This window comes from Peromyscus maniculatus, chromosome 18 (assembly GCF_049852395.1).
Source record: "Peromyscus maniculatus bairdii isolate BWxNUB_F1_BW_parent chromosome 18, HU_Pman_BW_mat_3.1, whole genome shotgun sequence".
Classification (NCBI taxonomy): domain Eukaryota; kingdom Metazoa; phylum Chordata; class Mammalia; order Rodentia; family Cricetidae; genus Peromyscus; species Peromyscus maniculatus.
The window spans coordinates 4,717,608-4,732,953 of NC_134869.1; the positions used below are offsets into that span (position 1 = coordinate 4,717,608).

The 15,346-nt window shown below is 37.6% G+C and overlaps 1 protein-coding gene and 1 non-coding gene across 2 annotated transcripts in view; both read right to left on the bottom strand.

Annotated features, from left to right (window-relative positions):
• LOC143269222 (zinc finger protein 431-like) overlaps positions 1–15,346 on the bottom strand; it is a 223,037-nt gene that overhangs the window by 7,899 nt on the left and 199,792 nt on the right. The gene's annotated exons all lie outside the window — the stretch shown is intronic.
• LOC143269441 (U6 spliceosomal RNA) lies at positions 4,410–4,516 on the bottom strand. Its single transcript, XR_013045864.1, has one exon. It is a non-coding gene; the product is annotated as a U6 spliceosomal RNA (small nuclear RNA).

Below are 15,346 nucleotides of genomic sequence, written 5' to 3' on the forward strand. Positions count from 1 at the left end.
TGGGACACCATGAAAAGACCAAACCTAAGAATAATAGGGATAGAAGAAGGAGAAGAATACCAACTCAAAGGCACAGAAAATATATATTCAACAAAATCATAGAAGAAAACTTTCCTAACCTAAAGAAAGAAATACCTATGAAGATACAAGAAGCTTACAGAACACCGAATAGGCTGGATCCAAAAAAAAGTCCCCTTGCCCCATAATAATCAAAACACTAAACACACAGAACAAAGAAAAAATATTAAGAGCCACAAAGGAAAAAGACCAAGTAACATATAAAGGCAAACCCATCAGAATAACACCAGACTTCTTAATAGAGACTATGAAAGCTAGAAGATCGTGGACAAATCTTATGCAGACACTAAGAGACCACAGATGCCAACCCAGACTATTATACCCAGCAAAACTCTCAATCACCATAGGCAAAGTAAACAAAATATTTCAGGATAAAACCAGATTTAATCAATACCTGTCCACAAACCCAGCCCTGCAGAAAGCACTAGAAGGGAAAATCCAACCCCAAGAAGCTAAACACATCCATGAAAAATCAAGCAATAGATAATTTCACACCAACATAGACCAAAGAAGGACAACACAACACAACCACAAAAAATAACAGGAATTAACAATCACTGGTCATTAATATCCATCAATATCAACGGTCTCAACTCACCTATAAAAAGACACAAGCTAACAGACTGGATAAGAAAACAGGACCCATTCATCTGCTGCATACAAGAAACACACCTTAACTTCAAAGACAGACACTACCTCCGAGTAAAGAGCTGGGAAAAGGCTTTCCAAGCAAATGGACCTAAGAAACAAGCTGGTGTAGCTATCCCAATATCTAATAAAATAGACTTCAAACTAAAATCAATCAAAAGAGATCAGGATGGACATTACATATTTATCACGGGAAAAATCCACCAAGATGAAGTCTCGATACTAAACATTTATGCTCCAAATACAAAAGCACCACATTCATAAAAGAAACACTACTAAAGTTTGAAATGTACATCAAACCCCACACATAAGGAGTGGGAGATTTTAACACACCACTCTCAGCAAAAGACAGGTCTAGCAGACTGAAACTTAACAAAAAAATAAAGGACCTAACAGATGTTATGACTCAAATGGATTTAATAGATATCTACAGAACATTTCCTTAGTTAATGTAGGTGCTGATGAAGGTACAAAGATGCAAAAACACTCAAGAAATTGGGTCAGAAAAGAAAGTCCCCTTGTCACATACTAATCAAATCAGTAAACATACAGAACAAAGAAAGTCCCCTTGTCACACAATAACCAAATGAGTAAGCATACAAAACAAGGAAAGAATAGTAAAAGCTGCAAAGGAAAAAGACCAAGTAACATTTGAAGGCAGACCTATGAGAATTATACGTCACTTCTCAATGGAGATTCTAAAAGCCATAAGGGCTTGGGCACACCTGATACAGGCTCTAAGAAACCACAGATGCCATCCCAGATTATTACATTCAGAAAATTTTCTTCGCTATAAATGGAGAAAATAAGATACAATTTATACAATATCTATGTACAAATCCAGTCCTCCATAAGGTACTAGAAGAAAAAATCCAATCCAAGGAAGCTAACTACAAACATGAAAACATAGTAAATGAATAATATTACATCAGCAAAAACAAAAGAAGAGAAACACACACACACAAACACAAACTAACATACTCTCATACACATACCATCATCACCACCAATAACAACAATAACAATAACAAAATAAAGGCATTAATAATCATTATTCCTGATATCTCTCAATATCAACGGTTTCAGTTTTCCAATGAAGACACAAATTATCAGTATGGATTCAGAAAAAAATATCCATCCTTCCACTGCATACAAGAAACACACTTCAACATCAAGGATAGAGATTACCAAAAGGTGAATGCTGGGAAAGACATTTAAAGCAACTGAAACTTAAAAGCAGTCTTCTGTAGATGTTTTATTATCTAACCAAAATAGACTTCAAACAAAAATTAATCAAAAGCAATGGGGAAGAATGCTCCTTAGTCATCAAAGGAAAACTCCAATATGACATTTCAATTATTAATATCTATGCCCCAAACACAAGGTCATTCACTTTTGTAAAATACTTTCTAAAGGTTAAATGACACACTGACTCTCACACAGTGTTTGGTAGGGGTAGATTTCAATACCCCACCCTCAACAATGGACAGGTCATCCAGACAGAAACCAAATGGAGAAATATTGGAGCTAATGGATTTTATAAATCACATGAACCAACATACTACAGAACATTCCACCCAAAGAAAAAGAATACACCTTCTCAGCACCATATGGAATTTCTTCCAAAGTTGATGACACACTGGGACATAATTCAAGTCTCAACAGATATAAGAAAATTAAAATAACTCCTTGCATCCTATCAGACCACAATGGATTACAGCTGGATATAAAAAAAAAAAAACTTAAAAACTCATGAAAACTGAACAGCACTCTACTAAAGAAAATGGGTCAAGACAGAAATAAAGAAGGAAATTAAAGTTTCTAGAATTCAATGAAAATGATTATACAAGATATCCAAACATGGAGGACACAATGAAAGTGGTGATATGAGGAAAATGTATATAGAACTGAGTGTCTATGTAAAAAAAGGAAAAGACTTCATATTTGCAACTTAACAGCACACATAAAAGCAGTAGAACAAAAACAATAGGTATACCCAAGAGGAATAGACAGGAAGCAAGTATCAAATAAGGGCTAAAATTCAGTAAATAGAAACAAAGAAAAAGACAAGGAGTCAATGAAACACAGTCAGTTTTTTTGAGGAAATCAGTAAGACAGACAAACACTTATCCAAACTACCTGAGAGAAAATTAATCCTAAGAAATTTTTGATTATTAAGAAATGGCTACTTGGGACAATAAGAAATCACCTATACCCGATTCACTGATTACATATTGGTAATCCCAAATGCAGACACAACTGGAAAATTTTTGTTGTTGGTGGTGGTTTTTTGAGACAGGGTTTCTTTGTGCAGTGTTGGTGCCTGTCCTGGATCTCGCTTTGTAAACAAGGCTGGCCTCAAACTCACAGAGATCTGCCTGAATCAGCCTCCTGAGTTCTAGGATTAAAGGCGTGTGCAACCACCACCATGTCCAACTCTGATTTGTATTGATTCATCCTGAAATTGTTTTCCAAAATGTACAGAAGTGTCCCGGCTTAACCTCTGCAGAGGTACTCAGGTTCAGGACAATATGTCTTTTTGTTGTTGTTGTTGTTGTTTTTCGACACAGGGTTTCTCTGTGTAGCTTTGTGCCTGTCCTAGAACTCACTCTGTAGTCCAGGCTGGCCTTAAACACACAGAGATCACCTGGTGCTGCCTCCTGAGTGCTGGAATTAAAGGCGTACACCACCACCACCCAGCTGACAATATCTCTTAAAGTCATTTTTGGTGTCAGCCACAGGTCCACGTCAAATTATTCACAGAAATGAATATACCAAGTATGATAGCAGAGCCAGTCAGATCTCCTTAAATATGGTCTTCATAGCAAAGGAAGGTATATTCTTTTGTGTTAGGGTGGAATATTCTGTAAATATCTATTAAGTCTATTTGAGTCATAATGTTTGTTAGTTCCCTTATTTGTCTATTACGTTTCTGTCTGGTAGACCTGTCCATTGGTGAGAGTGGAGTGTTGAAGTCTCCAACTACTAGTGTATGGGGCTTGATGTGCAATTTAAGCTTTAGTAATGATTCTTTTATGAATGTCAATGCCCTTGTATTTGGGGCATAAATATTCAGAATTGAGACATCTTCATCTTGTCAGATTTTTTCTGTGATAAATATGTAGTGTCCTTCCTGATCTCTTTCAATTGATTTTAGTTTGAAGTCTATTTTATTAGATATTAGGATAGCTATACCAGCTTGCTTCTTATATCCATTTGATTGGAAAGTCTTTTCCCAGTCTTTTATTCTGAGGTAGTGTCTGACTTTGAAGTTGATGTGTGTTTCTTGTATGCAGCAAATGGATGCATCTTGTTTTTGTATCCATTCTGTTAGCCTGTGTCTTTTTATAGGAGAATTGAGACCATTGGTATTGTTGAATATTAATGACTAGTCATTGTTAGTTCCTGTTATTTTTTGTGGTAGTGTTGTAGATTTTCCTTCTTTGTTATTTGTTGGTATGGGACTATCTATTGCCTGTGTTTTCATGGGTGTATCTAACTTCCATAGGTTGAATTTTTTCTTCAAGTGCTTTCTATAGGGCTGGATTTATAGAGAGATATTGTTTAAATTTTGTTTTATCATGCAATATTTTGTTTACTCCGTCTTTGTTGATAAGGAGTTTTGCTGGGTATAGTAGCCTGGGTTGGCATCCATGGTCTCTTAATATCTGCATAATGTCTGTAAAAACATGGAATATTTCATGAATATGCTTGTTATCCTTGCACAGGGGCCATGCTAATCTTCTCTGCATGATTCCAATTTTAGTATACATGCTGCCGAAGCAAGCACCACATTAATTTTTTTTCTGGTGTATGTGCATGCTTTTGTGTGTGTGTGTGTGTGTGTGTGTGTGTGTGTGTGTGTGTGTGTGTGTGTGTTTGTGTAATATGAGCCACAATGGAAATGTGGAGAATAGAAGACCATTTTATGGAGTCTACTTTTATCCATCTTCATATGGTGTTCAAGATTAGGTAACAGCTTTGCACAATATAGACATTTCTAACAGAGCAGTCTCATTGATGCTCAAATAAGATTAGTTGATACACTAAATCAATAAAATATTGTCTTTTTATTTTGTAAATTGGTTTTCATTGGAATATAGGAGAAATTGAATAATAAATTTTATTTGCATATGCAAATGATATACAGCTGTCCTTGTTTTTGTTTTTGTTTTTATTGCAGGTGGAATGAGTTAGTTCATTATCAGGACTAAACATCTGTTCATAACACTTTCTCAGAACAACAAATGAATGTCAGAGAATAGTTTTGTGAGTAAATATGGTTGCTGCTAATCCTGATGTCCTGAGTTCAATCTCTAAGAAACCCATATCACTACTACAAATTTTTTCCTTTTTCTACACTAGTGGTATGGCATATGCACACTCACATACCAGCACATACATAAATAATTTTAATACCCAATCAATTGTCATTGAGCTCACTGGATTCCAAATGATTCCCTGGATTTCATCTCTTGAACTTTCATAGGATAAGTAGATAACAGACATGTATAAGCTGTCCTCTCACTGCCACATACATATCATGGAAAAAGGATATACACATAAACACAGTTCAAACATTTTTAAATTGATGAAATCAAAAAAGCAAAGAAGCCGGGCAGTGGTGGCGCACGCCTTTAATCCTAGCACTCGGGGAGGCAGAGCCAGGTGGATCTCTGTGAGTTCGAGGCCAGCCTGGGCTACCAAGTGAGTTCCAGGAAAGGCCCAAAGCTACACAGGGAAACCCTGTCTCGAAAAAAGAAAAAAAAAAAAAAGAAGTTAACCCAATTATTGAGGACATATGAAATGATTTCCTAGTTTAAATTATTATTATAGAATTTCAAGAATTATTATGGTTCATCAAAACATATACAAATGAAAAAGGGGCTGATAAAGAAATCACAGAAACATCACCCTTTATAATAACCATAAATAATATAAAATACCTTGGAGTAACTAACTAAGCAAGTGAAAGACCTGTATGATAAGAACTTTAAGTCTCTGAAGAAAGAAATAGAAGAGGATATTAGAAAGGAAAGATCTCAAATGCTTATGGATAGGTAGAATCGACATAGTAAAGATGGCAATCTTACCAAAAGCAATATAAAGATTCAATGCAATCCCCATCAAAATCCCAACACCATTCTTAACAGACTTGGAAAGACCAATACTTAATTTTATATATAAAAACAAAAAACCTAGAATAGCTAAAAAAAATCCTGTATAATAAAGCAACCTCTGGAGGCATCATGACCCCTGACGTCAAGCTCTACTATAGAGATATAGTATTAAAAACAGCTTGGTACTGGCATAAAAACTGACATGTGGACCAATGGAATAGAATTGAAGACCCTGACCCTAATCCACACAGCTATGAACATATGATTTTCGACAAAGAAGCCAAAACAGTAACATGGAAAAAAGAAATCATCTTCAACAAATGGGGCTGGCATAACTGGATGTCAACATGCAGAAGATTGCAAATAGATCCCTATCTGTCGCCATGCACAAAACTCAAGTCCAAATGGATCAAAGACCTCAACTCAAATTCAGTTGAGGTCACTGAACTTGATACAAGAGAAAGTAGGAAGTAGTCTGGAACAAACTGGCAGAGGAGACCACTTCCTAAATATAATACCAGTAGCACAGACACTAAGAGCAACAGTTATTAAATGAGACCTCCTGAAACTGAAAAGCTTTTGTAGAGCAAAGGACATGGTCAATAAGACCAAACAACAGCCTACAGAATGGGAAAAGATCTTCACCAACCCCACATCTGACAGACGGCTGATCTCCAAAATATATAAAGAACTCAAAAAGCTAGACTTCAAAGTACTGAACAATCCAATTAAAAAAATAAGCTACAGAGTGTAACAGAATTCTCAACAGAAGAATCTCAAACGGCTAAAAGGCATTTAAGGAATTGCTCAACATCCTTAGTCTTCAGGGAAATGCAAATCAAAACAACTCTGAGATACCATCTTACACTGTCAAAATGGCTAAGATCAAAAACACTGAAGACAGCTTATTTTAGAGAGGATGTGGAGCAAGTGGAACATTCCCCAACTGTTGGGGCAAATGCAAACTTGTACAGCCACTCTGGAAATCAGTATGGTAGTTTCACAGAAAATTGGGAATAAGTCTTCCTCAAGACCCAGTTATACCACTCTTGGGCATATACCCAAGGAATGCTCAATCTTACCACAGAGACACATGCTCAGCTATGTTCATATCAGTATTATTTGTAATAGCAAGAACCTGGAAACAACCTAGATGCCCCTCAACTGAAGAATGGATAAAGAAAATATGGCACATATACACAATGGAGTACTAATCAGCAGTAAAAAAACAATGATATCATGAAATTTGCAGGCAAATGGATGGAACTAGAAAATATCATCTTGAGCGAGGTAACCCAGACTCAGAAAGACAAACACAGTATGTACACACGCATAAGTGAATACTAAATGTGAAGGAAGGGATGGCCAGACTGCAACCCACAACTCCAGAGAGCCTAGCTAACATGTAAAGACCCTAGGAGGGACACATGGATGACCCTGTGAAGGAGAAGTGGATGAGATCTACATGAGTGGACAGGGTGTAGAGGGGTGACAGAGGGTGAGGAGTGGGGGATGAGAACATAGCGAAATGGGAGGGTAAAGCTGGAACAGGGACAGAGTGAGAGGGCAGGGAGGAAGATACCATGATAGATGAGGACATCATGGAAATAGGAAGAGGCAGGTTGCTTGGGAGGCTCTCAGGAATCCACAAGGTTGACCCTGCCTTGGTCTGCTGGCAATGGTCCAGAGGTACCTGGACCAGTCTACTCTGGTGACCAACCTAGCAAATAACCTAGCTGTCATCATAGAGCCTTTGTCCAGTGACTGCAAACACTAAGAGACCATGGATGTCAGCCTAGACTAATATACCCAGCAAAACTTTCAATCATCATAGACAGAGTAAACAAGACATTTCAAGACAAAGCCATTTTAAACAATACTTATCCACAAACCCAGCCTTACAGAAAGCACTAGAAGGAAAATTCCAACCTAAAGAAGTCAGATACACCCTTGAAAACACAGACAATAGATAATATCACAGGAGTAAACTCCAAAGAAGAGAAGTACACACACACTACCACCAAAAAATAACAGGAATGAACAATCATTAATATTCCTTAATATCAATGGACTTAATTCACCTATAAAAAGACACAGGCTTACAGAATATGGATATGAAAACAGGACCCATCTTTCTGCTGCATACAAGAAACACACCTCAAATTCAAAGATAGACACTACCTAAGAATAAAAGGCTGGGAAGAGACTTTCCAATCAAATGGTCTTAAGAAGCAAGCGGGTGTAGCCATCCTAATATCCAGCAAAATAGACTTCAAAAAAATCCATCAAAAGCGATCAAGAAGGGCATTACTCATCACAGGAAAGATAGACCAAGATGAAGTTTCAATTCTGAACATTTATGCCCCAAACACAAGGGTACCCACATATGTAAAAGAAACATTACTAAAGCTTAAACCACATATAAAACCCCACACATTAATAGTGAGAGAGTTCAACACTCCACTTTCACCACTGGACAGATCTCCCAAAATGAAACTTAACAGAGAAATAAAGAACTTAACTGATGTTATGACTCAAATGGACTTAAATGATATCTACAGAACATTCCATCCTAACAAAAAAGAATATACCTTCTTCTCAGCACCCCAGGAAAACTTCTCTAAAATCGACGACATACTTGGCAACAAAGCAGATCTCAAAAGATACAAAACAATTTAAAAAAACCCCCCTGAGTTCTATCAGACCACCATGGTTTAAAATTAGATTTCAACAAAAACAAAAAGTACAGAAAACCTACAAACTCATGGAAAGTGAATAATGCTCATCTGAATCACCAATGGGTTAAGAAAGAATGAAAGAACGAAAGAAGGGAGGAAGAAAGGAAGGAAGGAAGGAAGGAAGGAAGGAAGGAAGGAAGGAAGGAAGGGAAGGAGGGAGAGGGAGGGAGGGAAGGAAGGAAGGAAGGAAGGAAGGAGGAAGGAAGGAAGGAAAGGAAGGAAGGAAGGAAGGAAGGAAGGAAGGAAGGAAGGAAGAAAGAAAGAAAGAAAGAAAGAAAGAAAGAAAGAAAGAAAGAAAGAAAGAAAGAAAGAAAGAAAGAAATTACAGACTTCTTAGAGATCAATGAAAATGAATATACCACATACGCAAACTTATGGGACACTATGAAAGCAGTGCTAAGAAGGAAATTCATAGCACTAAATGACCACATAAAAAAGTTGGAGAAATCTCACACTAGTGACTTAACAGCACACCTGAAAGCGCTAGAACAAGAAGAAGCAAAGTCTCCCAGGAAGAATAGATTCCAGGAAATCATCTAATTGAGAGCTGAAATCAATTAAATAGAAACAAAGAGAACAATACAAAGAATCAGTGAAACAAAGAGTTGGTTCTTTGAGAAAATCAACAAGATAGTCAAGCCCTTATTCAAATTAACCAAAAGACAGAGAGAGCATCCACATTAACAATATCACAAATAAAAGGGGGGACAGATCAACAGACAATGAGGAAATCCAGAGAATCAACAGGTCATATTTCAAAAACCTCTACTCCACAAAATTGGAAAATCTAAAAGAAATGGACAATTTTCTGGATAGGTACCACATACCTAAGTTAAATCAAGACCAGATTTAAATAGTTCAATAACCCCAAGGGAAATAGAAAGTGTCATTAAAAGTCTCCCAACAAAAAAAAAAAGCCCAGGACCAGATGATAACAGCAGAGAATTCTACGAGATCTTCAAAGAAGACTTAATACCAATAGTCTTTAAGTTGTTCCACACAATAGAAACAGAAGGAACATTCCTCAACTCCTTCTATGAGGCTACAATAACCCTGATTCCTAAACCAAACAAGGATACAACAAAGAAAGAGAACTACAGACTGATCGCCCTCATGAACATTGATGCAAAAATACTCAATAAAATACTGGCAAACAGACTCCAAGAACATGTGTTTATCCACCATGATCAAGTAGAAATGCAAGGGTGGTTCAACATACAAAAGTATACCAATGTAATACACCATATAAAAAACTCAAAGAAAAAAACACATGATCATCTCACTAGATGCAAAAAAGGCATTTGACAAAATCCAACACCCCTTCATGATAAAGGTCTTGGAGCGATCAGTAATACAGGGAACATACCTAAAGATAATAAAGGCGATTTACAGCAAGCCAACAGCCAACATCAAATTAAATGGAGAGAAACCCAAAGTGATTCCACTAAAATCAGGAACGAGGCAAGACTGTCCATTCTCCCCATACTTATTCAATATAGTACTTGAAGTTCTAGCCAGAGAAATAAGACAACATAAAGAGATCAAAGGGATACAAATTGGAAAGAAAGAAGTCAAGCTTTCCCTATTTGCAGATGACATGATAGTTTACTTGAGTGACCCCAAAGATTCAACCAAGGAACTGATACAGCTTATAAACACCTTCAGCCACATGGCAGGATACAAGATTAACTAAAAAAAAGCCAGTAGCCCTTCTATATACAATTGACAAACAGGCTGAGAAGGAAATCAGAGATACATCACCCTTTACAATAGCCACAAATGATATAAAATACCTTGGGGTAACACTAACCAGGCAAGAGAAGGACATGAATGACAAGAACTTTAAGTCCCTGAAAATAGAAATTGAAGAAGTCAGAAAATGGAAAGATCTCCCATGCTCATGGATAGGCAGGATTAACATAAAAAATTGGCAAACTTACCAAAAGCAATCTACAGATTTAATGCAACCCCCATCAAAATACCAATGCAATTCTTCACAGACATGGAAGGATTAATACTCAACTTCATATGGAAAAACAAAAAAAACAGGATATCCAAAAGAATCCTGTATGATAAAACAACCTTTGGAGGCATCACAATCCCTGACCTCAAGCTCTACTATAGAGCTACAGTAATAAAAACACCTTGGTATTGGCATAAAAACCAACATGTGAAACAATGGAATTGAATTGAAGACCCTGACATTAATCCGCACACCTATGAACATATACTTTTTGACAAAGAAGCCAAAACTAAACAATGGTGAAAAGAAAGCATCTTCAACAAATGGTGCTGGCATAACCTGATATCAACATGTAGAAGGCTTCAAATAGATCCATATCTGTCACCGTGCACAAAACTTAAGTCCAAGTGGATCAAAGACATCAACACAAATCCAGCTACTCTGAACCTAATAGTAGAAAAAGTAGGAAGTAGTCTTGAATGCATTGGCATAGGACATCACTTCCTAAATATAACTCCAGTAGCACTGACACTGAGAGAAACAATCAATCAATGGGATCTCTTGAAACTGAGAAGCTTTTGTAGAGCAAAGGACATGGTCAACAAGGCAAAGTGACAGCCTACAGAATGGGAAAAGGTCTTCACCAACCCCACACCTGACAGAGCACTGATATCCAGAATATGTAAAGAACTCAAGAAATTAGGCATCAAATGCCTAACAGTCGAATTAAGAAATGGGCTATAGAGCTAAACAGAGAATTCTCAACAGAAGAAACTCAGATAGCTGAAAGACACTTAAGGAATTGCTCAACATCCCTAATCATCATCAGGGAAATGCAAATCAAAACGACTCTCAGATACCACCTTACACCTGTCAGAATGGATAAGATCAAAAACACTGAAGACAGCTTATGCTGGAGAGGATGTGGAGCTAGGGGAACTCTCCTCCATTGTGGTGGGAATGCAAAACCACTTTGGAAATCAATATGGAGCTTTCTTAGAATATTGGGAATCAATCTCCCCAAGATCCAGCTATACCATTCTTGGGCATATTCTCAAGGAATGCTCAATTATACCACAATAGAACTTGCTCACCTATGTTCACATCAACATTGTTTGTAATAGCCAGAACCTGGAAACAACCTAGATGCCCTTCAACTGAAGAATGGATAAATAAAATGTGGTACATATACACAATGGAATACTACTCAGCAGAGAAAAACAATGACACCATGAGGATTGCAGGAAAATGGGTGGATCTAGAAAAATTCATCCTGAGTGAGGTAGCCCAGACTCAGAAAGACAAACATGATATGTACTCACTCATAGGAGGACACAACTCGGGGAGACCACATAGAGAGCAGGACCCCCGGAAAGACACAGGGATCTCCCAATGACAGAGAAATGGATGAGATCTACATGGACAGCCTGGACGTGAGTGGGGGTAATGAAGGCAAGGGTCAAGGGAAAGAGAGCTTGAGAGAGCAGGAGATCCCAGCTGGATCAAGAACGGAGGGGGAGAACAAGGAATAAGAGACCATGGTAAATGGAGACCACATGAGAATAGGAAGAAGCAGGGTGCTAGAGAGGTCCACAGAAGTCCACAAGAATACCTGACAATAGACTACTGGCAATGGTCGAGAGACATCCCGAAATGACCTACTCTGGTGATAGGATGGCCAAACACCCTAATTTTGCTAGAAATCTCATCCAATGACTGAGGGAACCGGATGTAGAGATCCAGAGTCAGGCCCCAGGTGGAGCTCTGGGAGTCCAATTGGTGAGAAAGAGGAGGGTTTGTATGAGCGAGAATTGTTGAGACCGAGATTGGAAAAAGCACAGGGACAAATAGCCAAATGAATGGAAACACATGAACTATTAAACAATGGCTGAGGAGCCCCCACCTGGATCAGGCCCTCTGGATAAATGAGACAGTTGATTAATTTGATCTGTTTAGGAGGCATCCAGGCAGTGGGAATGGGACCTGTCCTCAGTGCATGTGCTGGTTGTTTGGAACCTGGGGCTTATACAGGGACACTTGGCTCAGCCTGGGAGGAGGGGACTGGACCTGCCTGGACTGAATCTACCAAGCTCAACTCAATCCTCAGGAGAGTCTTTGCCATGGAGGCGATGGGAATGGAGGGGGTGGGAGGTAGGGGTGGAAGGTAGGAGGGGGGAGAACAAGGGAATCCATGGCTGATATGTAAAATTAAATGATAAAATAAAATTAAAAAAATAAAAATAAGAATGAATTTCTCGATGAAAAACAACCAGGAATTCTTGGACATTATGCAGAGACCAAACCTATAAATGACAGGAATAGAAAAAAAAAGAAAAAAAAAACCCAGCTTAAATATCCAGAAAATATTTTCAATAAAACCATATAACAAATTTTTCTTAGTTAATGGAGGTGCTGATAAAGCTACAAAGAAGCATGCAAAACACCCAAGAAATTGGGTCATAAAAGAAAGTCCCCTTGTCACATAATAATCAAATCAGTAAACATACAGAACAAAGAAAGTCCCCTTGTCACACAATAACCAAATGAGTAAGCATACAAAACAAGGAAAGAATAGTAAAAGCTGCAAAGGAAAAAGACCAAGTAACATTTGAAGGCAGACCTATGAGAATTATACCTCACTTCTCAATGGAGATTCTAAAAGGCATAAAGGCTTAGGCACACATGATGCAGGCTCTATGAAACCACAGATGCCATCCCAGATTATTACATTCAGAAAATTTTCATCACTATAAATGGAGAAAATAAGATACAATTTACAAAATCTATGTACAAATCCAGCCCTCCATAAGGTACTAGAAGAAAAAATCCAATCCAAGGAAGCTAACTACAAACGTGAAAACACAGTAAATGAATAATATAACATCAGCAAAACCAAAAGAAGAGAAACAAACGCACACACACACACACACACACACACACACACACACACACACACACACACAGAGAGAGAGAGAGAGAGAGAGAGAGAGAGAGAAACTAACATACTCTCATACACATACCATCATCACCACCAATAACAACAACAAAATAAAGGCAATGAACATTATTCCTGGTATCTCTCAATATCAATGGCATCAATTCCCCAATGAAGACACAAATTAACAGTATGGATTCAGAAAAAATATCCATCCTTCCACTGCATACAAGAAACACACTTCAACATCAAGGACAGAGATTACCAAAAGATGACTGCTAGGAAAGACATATTTAAAACAACTGAAACTAAAAAGCAGTCTTGTGTAGCTATTTTATTATCTACCAAAATAGAATTCAAACAAAAATTAATCAAAAGCAATGGAGAATACTCCTCAGTCATCAAAGGAAAACTCCAATATGACATTTCAATTATTAATATCTATGCCCCAAACACAAGGTCACCCACTTTTGTAAAAGAAATACTTCTACAGGTTAAATGGCACACTGACTCTCACACAGTGTTTGGTAGGGGTAGATTTCAATACCCCACCCTCAACAATGGACAGGTCATCCAGACAGAAACCAAATGGAGAAATATTGGAGCTAATGGATTTTATAAATCACATGAACCAACATACTACAGAACATTCCACCCAAAGAAAAAGAATATACTTTCTTCTCAGCACCATATGGAATTTTTTCCAAAGTTGATGTCATACTGGGACATAATTCAAGTCTCAATAGATATAAGAAAATTAAAATAACTCCTTGCATCCTATCAGACCACAATGGATTACAGCTGGATATAAAAAAAAAACTTAAAAACTCATGAAAACTGAACAGCACTCTACTAAAGAAAATGGGTCAAGACAGAAACAAAGAAGAAAATTAAAGAATTTCTAGAATTCAATGAAAATGATTATACAAGATATCCAAACATGGAGGACACAATGAAAGTGGTGATATGAGGAAACTGTATATAGAACTGAGTGTCTATGTAAAAAAAGGAAAAGACTTCATATTTGCAACTTAACAGCACACATAAAAGCAGTAGAACAAAAACAATAGGTATACCCAAGAGGAATAGACAGGAAGAAAGTATCAAATAAGGGCTAAAATTCAGTAAATAGAAACAAAGAAAAAGACAAGGAGTCAATGAAACACAGTCAGTTTTTTGAGGAAATCAGTAAGACAGACAAACACTTATCCAAACTACCTGAGAGAAAATTTATCTTAATTAATTTTTGATTATTAAGAAATGGCTACTTGGGACAATAAGAAATCACCTATACCTCATTCACTGATTACATATTGGTAATCCCAAATGTAGACACAACTGGAAATTTTTGTTGTTGGTGGTGGTTTTTTGAGACAGGGTTTCTCTGTGCAGTGTTGGTACCTGTCCTGTATCTCACTCTGTAAACAAGGCTGGCCTCAAACTCACAGAGATCTGCCTGAATCAGCCTCCCAAGTTCTAGGATTAAAGGCGTGTGCAACCACCACCATGTCCAACTCTGATTTGTATTGATTCATCCTGAAAATGTTTCCCAAAACGTACTGAAGTGTCCCGGCATAACCTCTGCAGAGGTACTCAGGTTCAGGACAATATGTCTTTTTGTTGTTGTTGTTTTTCCACACAGGGTTTCTCTGTGTAGCTTTGTGCCTGTCTTAGAACTCACTCTTTAGCCCAGGCTGGCCTTAAACACACAGAGATCACCAGGCTCTGCCTCCTGAGTGCTGGGTTAAAGGCATGCACCACCACCACCCAGCTGACAATATCTCTTAAAGTCATTTTTGGTGTCAGCCACAGGTCCACGTCAAATTATTCACAGATATGAATATACCAAGTATGATAGCAGAGC